At 51.0% G+C, this 15,236-nt stretch overlaps 1 protein-coding gene across 7 annotated transcripts in view; it reads left to right on the top strand.

Moving 5' to 3' along the window:
• Positions 1-15,236, top strand: part of GLRA2 (glycine receptor alpha 2) — a 114,412-nt gene that overhangs the window by 56,460 nt on the left and 42,716 nt on the right. The window lies entirely within an intron of this gene.

Below are 15,236 nucleotides of genomic sequence, written 5' to 3' on the forward strand. Positions count from 1 at the left end.
CTCTGTTTATAGCCTCAGCTGTCGTAGTCACCTTTTCTCCACAGCTCTGGGTAGCTGGTGCTCTGTTGTCAGCCCTTGTCAGCATCACCCGTGGCACACTGCACAGCCTGCAGATGTGGTCCCCAGCAGCAGGGTCTGGCACCGGGCTGGATGCACATCCATTTGCTTTGGAAGTGCCCAGTGACCCTCAGCCTATTGTTTGTGATCCTGCTGCTCCTCTCGGTGTTAATTCTACTGCCCTTCGTTTGCTCTGATGTCTTTCTACACCCTCCCAGGATTTTTGTTTCTGGTGACTGGTGCTCACTTTCCTCTGGTTTTGCCTAGTTTTGAACTATTTCCTTTTTAGCTTTGTCAATACTAATTCCTACTTCTGCTACTGCAATGCCACAAGAGTTTTAAAGGTATTCAAAGGTAGATCGCATGGGCCTGTTCTTTTGTTTAAATGCCAGCAAGGGAAGCCAGAGTGGTTCACAGGATGTTAGGGGTTGGAAGGGACCCAAGGAGATTGAGTCCAACCCCCCTGCCAGAGCAGGACAATCCTATCTAGCACAGAGGAACACATCCAGACAGGCCTGGAAAGGCTCCAGAGAAGGAGACCCCACAGCCTCTCTGGGCAGCCTGTGCCAGGGCTCTGGGACCCTGCCAGGCAAGTTCCCCCTTGTGCTGAGCTGGAACCTCCTGTGCTGCAGCTTCCATCCATTGCTGCTTGTCCTGTCCCAGGGAGCAGTGAGCAGAGCCTGTCCCCCCCTCCCTCCCCTGGCCGGTCCTCAGATATTATAAACGTTTATCAAATCCCCTCTGTCTTCTCTTCTCCAGACTAAACAGCCCCAGGTCTCTCAGCCTCTCCTCATAAGCCATACCAGTCCCCTCATCATCCTTATAGCTCTCACTGGACCCTCTCCAGCAGATCCCTGTCCCTCTTAAACTGGGGAGCCCAAAACTGAACACAGTATTCAAGATGGGGTCTCACCAGGGCAGAGTAGAGGAGGAGGAGAACCTCCCTTGATCTGCTGCACACACTCCTCCTAATACACCCCAGGATCCCATTGGCCCTCTTGGCCACAAGGGCCAAGCTAGCTGAGGGTCAGACATCTGCAGTGGTGTGCCATAAGTCAAACACACATATTGACAGATAACAAACTGCATCCTGATGCAGAAATGTCCACACCAGTGAGCTCCATTCTACTGTTCCAGACAAGTAGCTATATAGGAATCTTCTCACCTACAGCTACTGTTTTGGTGTGATTAAGGTCAAACCTGTAGTGTTCAGGAAAAGAGATTATTTTTTTCATTCACTTCCCTTTTCTCATGCAGGATTAGAGAAAATGAATTGTGGAGGAGGTGAGGTGGCATCCAAAGCTTTGTTTCATTACAGTCTTGTGTTAATCTGTAAGACAAATAGGTTCCAGGACGTGATCCTAAGGCATGTATAGAGACAGTAGTGATGCCCACAGGGCATAATTCCATCTTCAGTGCCAGTGTTACAGGCAAAGAACTGCACGATGACAAGGACTCAGTTTGACTCTTGGAGCTGTAAATTAGAAGAGAAAAATGATTATGCACCAAGTAGAAATAATTGAAACAGTAGATCACAGAATGACAGAATGGTTTAGGGGATGGAGGGGACCTCAAAGCTCAGCCAGTTCTAAACCCCCATCCCCCCAGCATAGGCAGGGACACCTCCCACTAGAACAGGTTGCTCAAGGTCTCATCCAACCTGGTCCTGAACACCTCCCTGGGCAACCTGTGCCAGTGTCTCACCACCCTTCCTGCAAAGAACTTCCTAACATTCAGTTTCAGTGTCCCCTCTGCCAGTTCAAACCCATTCCTTCTCCTGTCGTTCCCAGACCTTGTCAGTAGTCCCTCAGCAGCCCTCCTGGAGCCCCCTTCAGATCCTGCAAGGCCACTCTAATCTTTGTCTTCTCCAGCCTGCACAGCCCCAACTCTCTCAGCCTGGCCTCAGAGCAGAGCTGCTGCAGCCCTCTCAGCACCTTGGTGGCCTCCTCTGCACTGCCTCCAACACTTCCATATCCTGCTTGTGCTGGGGGCCCCAGGACTGCACACTGAGTGTATAACTTCACAGTGAATTTAAACAACCTCCATTCTCAGCATGTGAACACACAGCCCTGTGTGTTCTAGGAGGAAATCAGGGAGAAGGGCTGATACTAGTTTGCCATTTCCTCAGTGCAAGCCCTGCTAGACAAAGTGGTCTAAGCACTGCAGCAATGGATTGTCACCAACTCATTGCATCAAACCATCCTGCCTATAAAGCGGTCGTGTCGCACACTGCCTGTGGCCCATGTTGGCTTTATCACATCATTTGGGTCACATACCAGAGGTATTTTCCCATCTGTGTACAGAGCACTGCTCTGATGCTCTTTCCTCTGTGAGAGCTCTGAATCGCATTTGTTCACATAGTAGATTTCAGACAGCTGTGGATGCTGCTGTGATTCTGCATAGCTGAAGGTGGAAGAGGCAAATCATAGAATCAGTCAGGGTTGGAAGAGATCACAAGGACCATCTAGTTCCAAGCCCCCTGCCACAGGCAGGGACACCTCACACTAGACCAGGCTGTCCAGAGCACTTGTTAGCCTGTCTCAGGAGCCGTCCCTGTGCAGAAGCCCAGTGCTTGAGTCTAGTACATAATGACAGAGCTTCTTACTCACTGGAGTCATGTTTTATTTGCTTGCTTTGGTGTAAGTGTGTTTCAAGTTCCGTGAGTGACAAGTGAGTTACAAGTGTGTCTCGGAGTCTAATAATTGACTTGAGCCCTGTGCTTCAGTGTGCCCTCCAGGCTGGGTGGGGAGAGGCTAAAATCCTGCAGCACACCAGCAGCTGGGCTTTGTGAATAAACTGCAGCAGTGTCAGCTCCTTGGACCTCTCACATGCATGGAGCAGGAACACACCACATGACTGACATTTGTTTTTCAGAGAGGAGGCTAAGTCTCCATTTCCTTTAAACCAGCACAAATCCTCTGGCTGATTTGCCAGCTGAAGACCTCTTGAGTACATTTGGTCTTTAATGGCAGAACTCTTCTTTTAATGGAAGCACAAAATCACCTTGGCTCTTATTGCTTTTTCTAGCAGTCTATTTGTGGCCCACTTTGCTCTTTTTAAGGGAAGGGAATCTCAGATTACTGAAACAGTTTCTCGCCAATACCGATACTCCTGACTTGCCCTGGTATACGGAGCCTGAGCTTCACTAGCTCTGGATGTACCTTAGACCCATACTAGGCTCTGCATCACAGGAGGTTATTTGTGGGCTTGAAACCCATTCAAGTGAGAAACAGCCTTAAGCTGACACCTAGGTGAGACAGCTCTGTTCTCTGCTCTGGCCAGACTGCTACTGCATGAACACCTCAGGGAGAAAACAAACAAGCAGCACACTGGCATCAGAAGGTTGCAAAGACACTGTCCTCCCTGCAGCAGCTGGTGACACCCTCAGTCCTGCACTACTGCCTTGTAAAACCATCTGCAATAGTCTTCAGTGAAGTGTGGGTTAAACCTCCCCAGGCAGGTGCAGCCTCTTGCATGCTGTGTGGGGAGTCCCTGACAGACATCTCTTGGCATCTCTGGGGCTGCTAAGGCAGAGTAAGTCTGCAGTACTCCCTGCTGTCCTGCGTGCTAGAACTCAATCCTGCCTAAAAGGACCCAAAACTGGGGTGAGATACCCTGCACCTCCTTCAGAATCAGCTGAACAGGGCCTGGGTGCAGCAGTTTGCTGGTAGATGAGTGCACAGCTGTCTGGAGGCATTAATTCATTTCACTCCGTGTGTGCTCTGTGGTTGGTGCTCACCATATCTGTATATTCACAGCCATGGTTTAATTAATCCTCTTATGGATAGAAACTACCATGGCATTTAGAGAGCAAATATTTTTAGCCTCTGTAAGGCGTCAGTGCTGCCCACTTGCATGAAGTACTTTAGGAGGCTACTGCAGGTAGCTGGCATGAGAAAAGAAATTGAGGTTGAGATTACAGCAATTAAAAGCTCCTGAGCAGAGGACAGTGTTTCAAAGCACAAGAACAATCGGTGGCCCATGTCTTTTGGAGAAAGAGAACAGTATTTCCCTCGATGCCAGGCCCCCTCCCTGCCCTCAGGGCAGAGGTCTTACCAGTTTTGATTGTGACTTTCATCAAGTTGTGCAAACAAACCAGAGGAGCTGCTGAGCTCGCGTGGCTGAGACTGGTGGGAGCCATCACAAGCACTGAGGAAGAAAACTCTGGGGGCAGGATTTCACATGGGCACTCTGACCTGCACCACTCACCTCTGTTAAGCAGATTTGTGCCTCCTCAGAACTGTTCAGACAACAGCAGAGAGGAGTTCTTTTATCAATGTGCAGCCCTAATGAACCCCAGAAAGAAGAGTCGAGCTGCCCTCTGCCCCCTCTCAGGGCAAAGACAAACCCAGCCTCTGCTGCTGATTCTCCTCTGTGTGGGGACTTGGGCAGGGCAGCTGAGCATGCCTGGCCATGAGACATGCTTTCAGGTGTACTGCAAGTCTTTCTCTGACGTATAGCCAAAATAAATCCCTACCCTGAAGTTCCTGTTTTGCTTCCTGCAGTTCAGCCAGCTTCTACTGCCTGAACTCCAATGTTCCACATGGAGCCCAGAGGAAGCACTCCCTGGGGTGGAAAGGGAGTGAGGGCCCTGCACATAGCCAGGACAGCACCCAGCTGTGTTACCTCGATGAAAGGGTTGGAGGAAGAGCACTCAGGAGCTCAGCTGGCAGAGATGTTTTAACCCTTTCTGCCGCACAGGACTGTCTCTGAAGTCTTTTCTGAGAGTTTCCATACTCGGGGCAAACACCCAGCTCTTGGGCAGAAAATGACTGAACATCTTCTGTCCTCAGGGTAGAAAGTTGGGAAGATACCAGGGTGGAACTGGTGCTGCCTTTACAAGAGAAGGGTCTTGGTAAGGGAATTTAGCCCACTCCTCTGAACTGAGCTGGTAGCTGCTAGTGGTTAGGAATATGCTATTTACCTTTTTATCATTATTAAATGGAGTGAAATTATTTTCATGCATGTCAGATGAGGACTGAGTCAACTTTGACTAAAATCAATGTGCTCTGAACTACCAAGCAAAGCAATTTGAGGAAGGACAAAGAAAATTTCTAATGTGAGGGTGGAGAAGCAGAGGCAGAGAGAATTGTTTTTCCTTAGAGCTGATCATACACTCACAGCTGAAAGCAAGAGGCAGCTTATCCTGACTCACATGCATGAACAGACTCCAGACTGGCAGGTACACATCTGCCCTCTTCACTTGTCTTTGCCATGCCACCAACTGTGTCCAGCCAGAGAACTTTTCTCCTTCTAGCCATCCTAACTCCATCTGAGATGGGAATCAGGGGAAGAGGGAGGGTCAGATAAAGGGTGCACGTGCAGCTAGGGGTCTTTTGCCCCAGTGAGAGTGTCTTCCAGCTCCTTTCTTGACAGCTTGCAGTTGCACCTGAGCATCTTCTCTGGGGCACCCTTGCCACCCTGTGGCCATCCCTTTACAGCAGTCTCTCTCCAAAGCCAGGGAAGGGAGTCAGGATATAGGATTATTGCCACCCTTGCATTCAGTGGCACTGCAAGAAACAAAGACCGAGGAAAGACAGAGACCCCTGTGCTTCAGTTCACCTTTCCATCTGCCTCTTGCATGTCCTCGGCACCACCTCCCTGCTTTCACCTTCATGGGCTCAGATCAGTTGAAAGCTGAGATACTGAGACAGGGACTAGAGCCCTTCTGGGTCATAGCTGCAGGATGATGGGGTGAGAGCAGAGAACCTCAAGGAAAGGGAGAAGTGCTCCACAAGCCCCTCTGTTTGCTGCTGCTGGTTCATTAGGTTGTGCTGCCTGCTGTCAGCATTCCACTCCTAAAGGGTCTCTCTCTCCAAAACTGATCTACTTTTCTCAGGAACATCATCTCCTCCAAGAGAGAACATACCTCCCCAAACCCAGTTCTTTCCAGTCTGTAGCCCACTGTGGCTGCAGCAACAACTCTGCTATTTATTTGCACTCTGCTGAATTGCAGGAGACTTCAAATCTCAGCTGTTAAAAGCAACACTAGGAAATGCAGTGGTATGACTATGTCCTTACTCAGCGCTGACTGGGATCCTGCTGGGATGGTCCTGGAATATGCTGGAGTGGCTCCAACCAAAGCTTTGCCATCATTTATCTTCTGCAGGCTTTTGCATAGGAAAAAAAAAAGTGGCAGGCAGGCAGCTCTTCTGCTGGCAGCATGGCCAGGCCAGTCCCTTCCCCTCAGAAAGAGAAAATCCCTACGTTGGACAGCCTCTGTGGTGTTGAATACTGGTGGGGTGTCACATGAAAAAAGGCTTTGAAAGTGTTAGAGACTCACTACTAGAAACTAAACCAGTTGTGTCTCTGAGTAGTACTGAGCCGAAACGCCAAACAGCTGCTGCAGGTTGTTTTAGAGGGAGAAGCCCAAGGAGAAGGGCAGATGTGTTCTGTAAGTTGTAGGAGCTGGCTGGAGAGAGCCTGTCAGTGTCCTTTGCAGGAATTCCTGATCCCTCTGTGTTTCCCCTTGGAAAGCTTTTGTACTGGTCTCCTCAGACCTGGAACTGAGCCTGTGCTCAGCAGGGAGCAGGGGGACAGGCTGGAAAGACTGGGGAAGGGGCCTGGCTGTGAAGACAAAGCAGCAAACAGTGGTAGCTACATGGGTAGGGATGAGGTGGGGGAGGCAAGATGGACCCCAGATTGATTCAACTTGCTTCCTGTTGTGGGAATCAGTGAGTTGGTTGAGAGAGAAGAAAGGCTCAGAGCTGCTTCAGCAGAGGGCAGGTGGTGAGGAGGCTTCCAAAGAGCCCAGCAGCCTGTGAGCCAGGCACAAAGCATCCCCATCACAGCCAACCTCTCCCTGCTGGCTATTGGGCAGGGCTCAGGCTAACGTTTGGACTCTGCCACAGATTAAGGGCATCTATTAGTGTGAGCTACTCTGGAAACAGAGTAGGTGTAAATACTTCCATTCATGAGGAACTCCTCCCCTCTTATCCCTCAGGAGAGCAGAGCAAAGAAGAATTTTCTAGTTTTCCATCACTATCCCACTAAAAGTTGTGGCTCTGTTTGTAAGGCATTGCCAGCTGCAATGAACAGTCTACTCTGCCCTGGTGAGACCCTATCTGGAGCACTGCCTTCAGTTCAGGGCTCACCAGTTGAAGAGGGACAGAGATCTGCTAGAGAGGGTCCAGCAGAGGGCTACGAGGAAGATGAGGGGACTGGACCACTGCCTGATGAGGAGAGGCTGAGGGACCTGGGGCTGCTTAGTCTGGAGAAGAGAAGACTGAGAGGGGATCAAATCAATGTTTATCAATAGCTGAGGGCAGCCTGTTCCAGAGTTCCATCACCCTCACAGTGAAAAAATTCCTCCTCATGTTTCCATGGAAGGTCCTATGCCTCAGCTCCCACCAGTGCCCCTTGTGCTGTCACTGGGCATTGCCCAGCAGAGCCTGGCTCCAGCCTCCTGTCACTCATCCTGCACATATTGATAACCACTGGTGAGGTTTAACACATTGCTCTGCCTGCTGCATCTCCAGGGGCTGAAGACATTAGAGGATCAGGGTTTGTAAGCACCTTGGCTCCTGATGAGGGAACTGGGTGTGCTTCTCCTGCTCAGACCATACTCCCTGACTGCTCTTACATAGATAGCCTAGATGCCAGTGCCCCAGCCTGAAGTGCTGGCCAGTACTTCCAGTGCACTGGACTTGGGTTTGGAAGAGAGCAGCAGAGGCTGCAGAGGTGGGCACAAGCCAACCTCATGAGGTTCAACAAGACCAAGGGCAAGGTCCTGCAGCTGGGTTGAGGCAATCCCAAGCACAAATCTAGACTGGGCAGTGAGTTGCTGAAGAGCAGCCCTGAGGAGAGGCACTTGGGGGTGCTGCTGGAGGAGAAGCTCAGCAGCAGCCAGCAGTGTGCACTTGCAGCCCAGAAAGCCAAGCAGAGCCTGGGCTGCAGCAGCAGCAGTGTGGCCAGCAGGGCCAGGGAGGGGATTCTCCTCCTCTGCTGCACTCTGCTGAGACCTCACCTGGAGTCCTGCATCCAGCTCTGGAGCCCCTGGGACAAGAGGGCTGTGGAGATGCTGCAGAGTGTCCAGAGCAGGGCCAGGAGGATGCTGAGAGGCTGCAGCAGCTCTGCTGTGAGCACAGCCTGAAAGAGTTGGGGCTGTGCAGGCTGGAGCAGAGGAGGCTCCCAGGGGACCTTCTTGTGGCCTTCCAGCATCTGAAGGGGGCTCCAAAAAAGCTGAGGAGGGACTTTTGAGGCTGTGAGGGAGTGTCAGGAGTGGGGGGAATGGAGCAAAGCTGGAGGTGGGGAGAGTGAGGCTGGAGGTGAGGAGGAAGTTGTTGAGCAGGAGAGTGGTGAGAGGCTGGCAGGGGTTGCCCAGGGAGGTGGTTGAGGCCCCATGGCTGGAGGTGTTTGAGGCCAGGCTGGCTGGGGCTGTGGGCAGTCTGATGTAGGACAGGGGCATTGGGACTGGATGATCCTTGTGGTCCCTTCCAACCCTGATCCTATGAAGGGCACAGCGCTCAGGCAGGCCTGTGAGTGGCCAAAGCGCGCAGACACGCGCGGGCAGCTCCTGCTTGCCTGGACTGGTGGCTGCTTGGCTCCATGCTCTGCATCTCAGTACAGGGACTGTGAAGTAGACCAAAGCTTTCTTGGAGTTCTGGAGCTCGTCATTCATAGGTGTAGCATCTGAATGGGAAGGGCCTGGCTAGGGGCTGGGACAAGTTAAACAGCATCTCATCACCTCTGTGGTCTGGTAGAACAGAAGAGGTGGTTTGGGGTTCTAACACATGCTGCTGCAGAGCAGAAGGGACTCAAGCTCTTCACGTCTCCTTTTGACAGGAAATTACAGGTGCTGCAAGGAAAATAAAGTGGTTTGAGGTTGTAAAGTCATACACAGCTGTGAATTAAAATGCTCAGACTGGCATTACCCTTGAAAGCAGGTAAAATAACTACGTAGGGAAGTCTGCAGCTACTTCCACTTATTGGAAGTCACCTTCCTGGCCCTGCTGAGTCTGCCCTGTTAGGTGCTGAGTATTCCTCCTCTGTCTCAGTTTAGCCACAAGTTTGGGTTTTTTTTTAACCTGGAACCTGTGAACTGTGGAGCTGAGGTCCTGCAGTGCAGCTGCACACTGTCTCAAGGTTTCAGTTCATGTTTATGTGGAGACTGTGTTTTGAGGGAGACTTCACTTGGTTCCCATCTGCCACAAATAAGGAGGCTTCCTAGGTGTGCTTCATGTGGCAGGTTACCATAGCATCCATCTTCCTCGGATGCCAATGTAGCATCGTGTGCCCTTGCTTGTCTTAGAGGAACCAAAGGAGTGATGTGAATGCTATGGTGCATTTTGCAATGTAATCAGCTGTGGTCTTGCATGAAACAGTCCCTGCCCACACATCATGGTTATGGTGCCATTACCTAAGGGTAGGAACAAAGAGAGGAGGTTCTGCCATCCCTTGTGAATGAAGATAAGCCTAGGAATGACAGCGACATTGATCAGAAGTGAACTTCAGTGAGCTGTTTGTCAGAAAATCTAAGGTCAAGTATAGAAGCTTCATTAGATTCTTAAGAAGTTGCAGCCAAGGTATTTGTTTTGCACATGTGTTTCGTGTGAGGCACACAGGCTCCCTTCAGATATCGGAAGGCAGCTCTAAGGTCCCCCTGGAGTCTCCTCCAGGCTGGACACTCCCATCTCCTTCAACCTGTCCTCATAGCAGAGGTGCTCCAGCTCTTGGATCATCTTTGTGGCCTCCTTTGAACTCCAGTAGCTCTGTGTCCTCCTTCTGCTGGGGACAGCAGGATGGTTTTAGGGCTTGCTAAAACATTGGTCCAAGGTTCATACAGGAGATCTGTCTGGGCACAGCCCAAACTAGGATATTCCTGGGCCTATGGACAGAGGGAGCTTGACTGGAGGCTCAAGTGAGACTGGTAAGAACAACTATGCCTTGCTGGGCCCCCAGGCACCTGACAGTATTTCCATTTTCTCTACCACACCTGCCAGTGTCCTTGTTTGAGAGGAGACTTCGCACATTGCTGCTGAAAAACAGCCAGTGTTCAGCTGCCACTGCGCTTCAGCAGCCAGTGCTTCACTGGGGCTTCTCTGAAGTGAGCGTGACCTCTGCAGCAGCCAAGGGTGTGCAGTCAGCAGGGTAAGCCTCTCCCTCTGCAGAGTCTCCAAGAAAGGCTTGTCACAGTTTGGGGCTATGATCTCCATAGTTGATTGAACAAACACTTCCTAGTGTGGGTTCTGAAACCAAACCAAACCCCATACAATCGACTGGAAGGGTGATGGAGAGGATGCTACCTGCAGTGTGCTGTGTCTGCTACAGTCACGCCAAGAATTAGCATTCAAAGGACAAATGCGAGGCCAGTTCCTGACATCCTGCACATAGCCCAAGTATTTGACATTCATCTGCCTCTGTCTTTATCCCTTTCCCTTTGCTTGTGCCTCTCTTTTAAAGTCTTTCAGGTCTTTCTTTTGGCACCCAGAATGAGTCACTGGAGCAGAAAAACACTGCTGCGGTTCTGCTTTCTGCAGCAAAATGCTCCATATCTAGGGATAAATGATGTGACAATGAACACAGCAGCTGAGGAAGTATTGTATTGCAAAATGTTATATATAAGTGTGCGTGTGGGAGGTGGCTTTGAAATTTAGACTACTCCAGCAGAACAAAGAAGTCTGAGTAATGCTGTTTGCATTCATGCTATTTCTTTTTTTCTCTCTTTATTTTCTTCCTTTCTCCCCCTTTGTTAACAGTTTTATTATCACCATTTCTACATTGCAGGGAAATTGGCACTAAGTGACTGCCTTCCACCTTGTTGGGCAAAACTGATTAGGCTTTCCCTTGAAACCACTGAGCCTGATTCTGCTGGGGGCCTGAAATGCAATGTTTTAAAGCAGGAGAACATTCTCAAGGCCTTGTGTCCTGACTTGCCAAACTAAAGCATAGCCACCCCTTTAAGTAGAGCCCAAGACTGAAGCTTTCAGTTTCAGCAAACATTTGTTTCCAACAATACAGTATCATAGAATCACAGAATCAACCAGGTCAGAAGAAACCTCCAAGCTCATCCAGTCTAGCCTATCCCCCAGCCCTATCCAGTCAACCAGACCATGGCACTAAGTGCCCCAGCCAGGCTTGGCTGCAACACCTCCAGCCACGGTGACTCTACAACCTCCCTGGGCAGCCCATTCCAGTGCCAATCATTCTCTCTGCCAGGAACTTCCTCCTCACATCCAGCCTAGACCTGCCCTGGCACAGCTTGAGCCTCTGTCCCCTTGTTCTATTGTTGCTTGCCTGGCAGCAGAGCCCAACCCCACCTGGCTACAGCCTCCCTGCAGGCAGCTGCAGGCAGCAATGAGCTCTGCCCTGAGCCTCTTCTGCTGCAGGCTGCACCCCCCCAGCTCCCTCAGCCTCTCCTCACAGGGCTGTGCTCCAGGCCCCTCCCCAGCCTTGCTGCCCTGCTCTGGACAGCTTCCAGCACCTCAACAGCTCTCTGCAATGGAGGAGCCCAGGACTGTCATCTCGACAGGATTATTTTGATTGTTAGGATATTTAAAAGCAAGGATTAGAGAGCAGGAAGGTTCCATTCCAAAGGCAAATCGATTGAATCAGTGACATCAGCACCTGCAGCCTGGTGCACACCACTGTTAGACATCCTGGCGCTACAACGCCACTGGCCTGGAACTGTTTGGCTTTCTCAGCTGATAACATTTGACTTTCAATAACGCCCCCACAGCAATTGTTAGATGAGGCTGTCCGAGAAGGCTTCTGCAGGAGTCGCACCCCAGCCGCAGGAAAATGCCAGTCAAAGCCCCCAAAGCATAAACAGCACAACTGCCAGAGGGAAACTGGTGATTAAACAACAGTATTGGAGACAAATGGCAGCATCGAAAGGCTTTCCCAGGCTCTTTTAATCATCTTTGTCTCTGCTAAGCCTCAAAGATAAATAGACAAACCAACAGAAGACGCAGGACTCCTCTGCCAATTACCAGCTAATTCACAGCAAGCAAGAGGGCAGAAGGAGCCACAGAGCCCTACCTCTTTGAAACCCCCACAGAGCCATGGTGCCACATCCAGCTGGCGGCCAGTCACTAGTGGTGTCCCTCAGGGATCAGTGCTGGGCCCCATCCTCTTTAACATCTTCATAGATGATCTGGATGAGGGCTTCGAGTCAGTCATCAGCAAGTTTGCAGATGACACAAAGCTGGGGGCAGATGTGACTGAGTTGGAGGGCAGAAGGGCTCTGCAGCAGGACCTTGACCGCCTGCACAGATGGGCAGAGGCCAATGGGATGGCATTCAATAGCTCCAAGTGCAGGGTGCTGCACTTTGGCCACAACAACCCCATGCAGAGATACAGGCTGGGGTCGGAGTGGCTGAGAGCAGCCAGACAGAGAGGGATCTGGGGGTGCTGATTGATACCCGCCTGAACATGAGCCAGCAGTGTGCCCAGGTGGCCAAGAGAGCCAGTGGCATCCTGGCCTGCATCAGGAATGGTGTGGTCAGCAGGAGCAGGGAGGTCATTCTGCCCCTGTACTCTGCACTGGTCAGACCACACCTCGAGTACTGTGTTCAGTTCTGGGCCCCCAGTTTAGGAAGGACACTGAGATGCTTGAGCGTGTCCAGAGAAGGGCGACGAGGCTGGGGAGAGGCCTTGAGCACAGCCCTACGAGGAGAGGCTGAGGGAGCTGGGATTGGTTAGCCTGGAGAAGAGGAGGCTCAGGGGAGACCTTATTGCTGTCTGCAACTACCTGAAGGGTGGTTGTGGCCAGGAGGAGGTTGCTGTCTTCTCTCAGGTGGCCAGCTCCAGAACAAGAGGACACAGCCTCAGGCTGCGCCAGGGGAGATTTAGGCTGGAGGTGAGGAGAAAGTTCTTCACTGAGAGAGTCATTGGACACTGGAATGGGCTGCCCGGGGAGGTGGTGGAGTCGTCGTCCCTGGGGCAGTTCAAGGCAAGATTGGATGTGGCACTTGGTGCCATGGTCTGGCCTTGAGCTCTGTGGTAGGTAAAGGGTTGGACTTGATGATCTGTGAGGTCTCTTCCAACCTTGGTGATACTGTGAAATTAATGTCATTGGATTCTTCCTCTCTGTATTTCCAGCTTCCCTTTCCTCTTCCCTTCAAATGCCCAGACTGGTTTCTCAGATTGATTTGGGTAGCAGATATCCTTTACCTCAGTTCCCTCCTAGGTGGATGGAATTGGATACTTAGAGAGTCTCTCCTGTCACCAGTCGCAGCAGAGGGCATGGCCTGCCTAGGAGCTGCCTCTCTGTTCTGACGGTAATCTGAATCCTTCCCCTAACATTCCCATGGCTGAGGACTGTTCCTCTGACAGCAGCAGTACCGTTACTTTGAATTGGACAGAGGGTGAACAACTTACCAACCAGGTAAGGTGCTGCTTCATTCTAGCTGGCCCCTGACAGAACAACAGAGGCATCCAAGGCTCAGTTTCTCCTTTTTCTTGCCAGAAAATGCATGGCTCTTGCTTTCCTTTCTGGGCAGCAGAAGAGCTCCCATTTCAGCTTCAAAGCCCCTTCACTTTCCAGTTCTGCTCATGACCTGGTGTGGATACTGTGGGAGGTAGAAGATAAGGAATGATATCCTCTCAGGCTTGGGAAATCATTAGAGGTGCAGTTTCCCCTTCCTCGCCAATTGCCAGCAGAGCAAATCTTCCAACAGGAGATTGTTTTCATTGCCCTGCAGCTACCAAGGTGTTAAGCACCGGAGGCTGATAGTGTGTGCTTGGAGAACTCCAAGTAAACTCCTGTGCACAGTCCCTGTGTGTTCTCCTGAGTCATGTCTGGACCCAGGCTCAAGCTAGATACTTCCCGGCGCATGGAAGAAGATATTCTGGGCATGAGCAGAATGCAGCTGCCCAGAAAACATTGAAGTTAAACAACAAAGGACCTGCTGAACTTGCAGAGTAAAGCAGCAGCTGAACAAGGGCAAAGTGAAGCACTCAGATCTTTCATGTATCTGTGATCAAAGAGATGTTAGACAAAGAGGAATTAAACACTGCCTTATTCCTCTGTACAGCCCTGGTATGGAAAAGAAAAGACTAAATGCTTAGGAGAACTGGGTTGTTAAGAAAGGCCAAGAGGGGAGCACTGCATCAGCTGAGCTGAAAGACAGAACATGGTATGGTACAGCAAGTGACTTCAGAGGCCACTGGACCTAACGCCTGCCTGTAAAAGGGGGACACTATCCTGAGGGTTGGGGTTGTGAGGTTTTATTGCAGCACTGGAAAATCACGGCTGCACCCACAGCAGTGCCATAGGAGCTCTGACCTGCAGCCTCTCTGGAGATACACTGAAGAGTACTTCAGAAGTAGCAGCCCTTAGATGTGCATACAAAGAGCTCCCCATCAGCTAAGCGGCTCCTCTGTGGAGAGCACCCTGCTCAGGCAAGACTACTGACAAACCTGCTGGGCAGCCCCCAGGATGCTCACCGAGGGTAAAAGCCCTTTGGCTGAGGGTGCTGTGTGCACCCTTCTCTGGTAAAAGCCTGCTGGATGACAAGGAAGGACTGGGATGTGATGCATCTGAATGGGACATGGTCAGCATGTTTGTGGGGCAGCCAGGTCCTGCTTGCAGCTTTTCTGTGCAACTCTGACAGCTAAGGTTAGGGTTAGAAAGATGAAGCTGTGGAGGCTCTCTTCCCTTGCTCCTCTCCCACATCAGCAGCATGTCATGGAATGTTGCAATGTGTGCTGTGGGAGAGGGGCTGCGTGGCTGTGCCCCCCTTCCTCCTTGCTGCCCCACAGGTCAGACCGGGGCTGGGGCTGCTCTGGCACACAGAGCATGCTACAACAGCAGCCTTTCAAGTTGAATTTTCACTTCCAAGTGATTCTGAGTAGGAGTTTTCTGCACTTCAGCTTCCTGATGTGCAATCAATCTCAATCACAGCTGCTGCAGTACCATCGGGGTCAAGGTGCTCTTTAGGCAGAGGAGTGTTGCAAACTTGACACAACAAACATTGTGTTGGCAGCTGAAGCCAAATCTGTCTTGCAGCTGCATTTGATGGACACCAGCCCCAACTAGACATCACCTACAATGAAAGACACACAAGTACTTTTAAATTTCTTCTAACTGCTTCTTACTATGTCCAACCCCAAGCTGAGAGCCACAGTCAAGGAGTGGGTACTCTCAGCGCACATTTCTTCCCTGTCTCTCACCCACTCTCCTCCTGATGCCTCTGACAGAGGTGCAAACATGCTTTTATTTTCTTTGCAAAGGTGGT

Source organism: Pogoniulus pusillus, chromosome 12 (assembly GCF_015220805.1).
Source record: "Pogoniulus pusillus isolate bPogPus1 chromosome 12, bPogPus1.pri, whole genome shotgun sequence".
Classification (NCBI taxonomy): Eukaryota; Metazoa; Chordata; class Aves; order Piciformes; family Lybiidae; genus Pogoniulus; species Pogoniulus pusillus.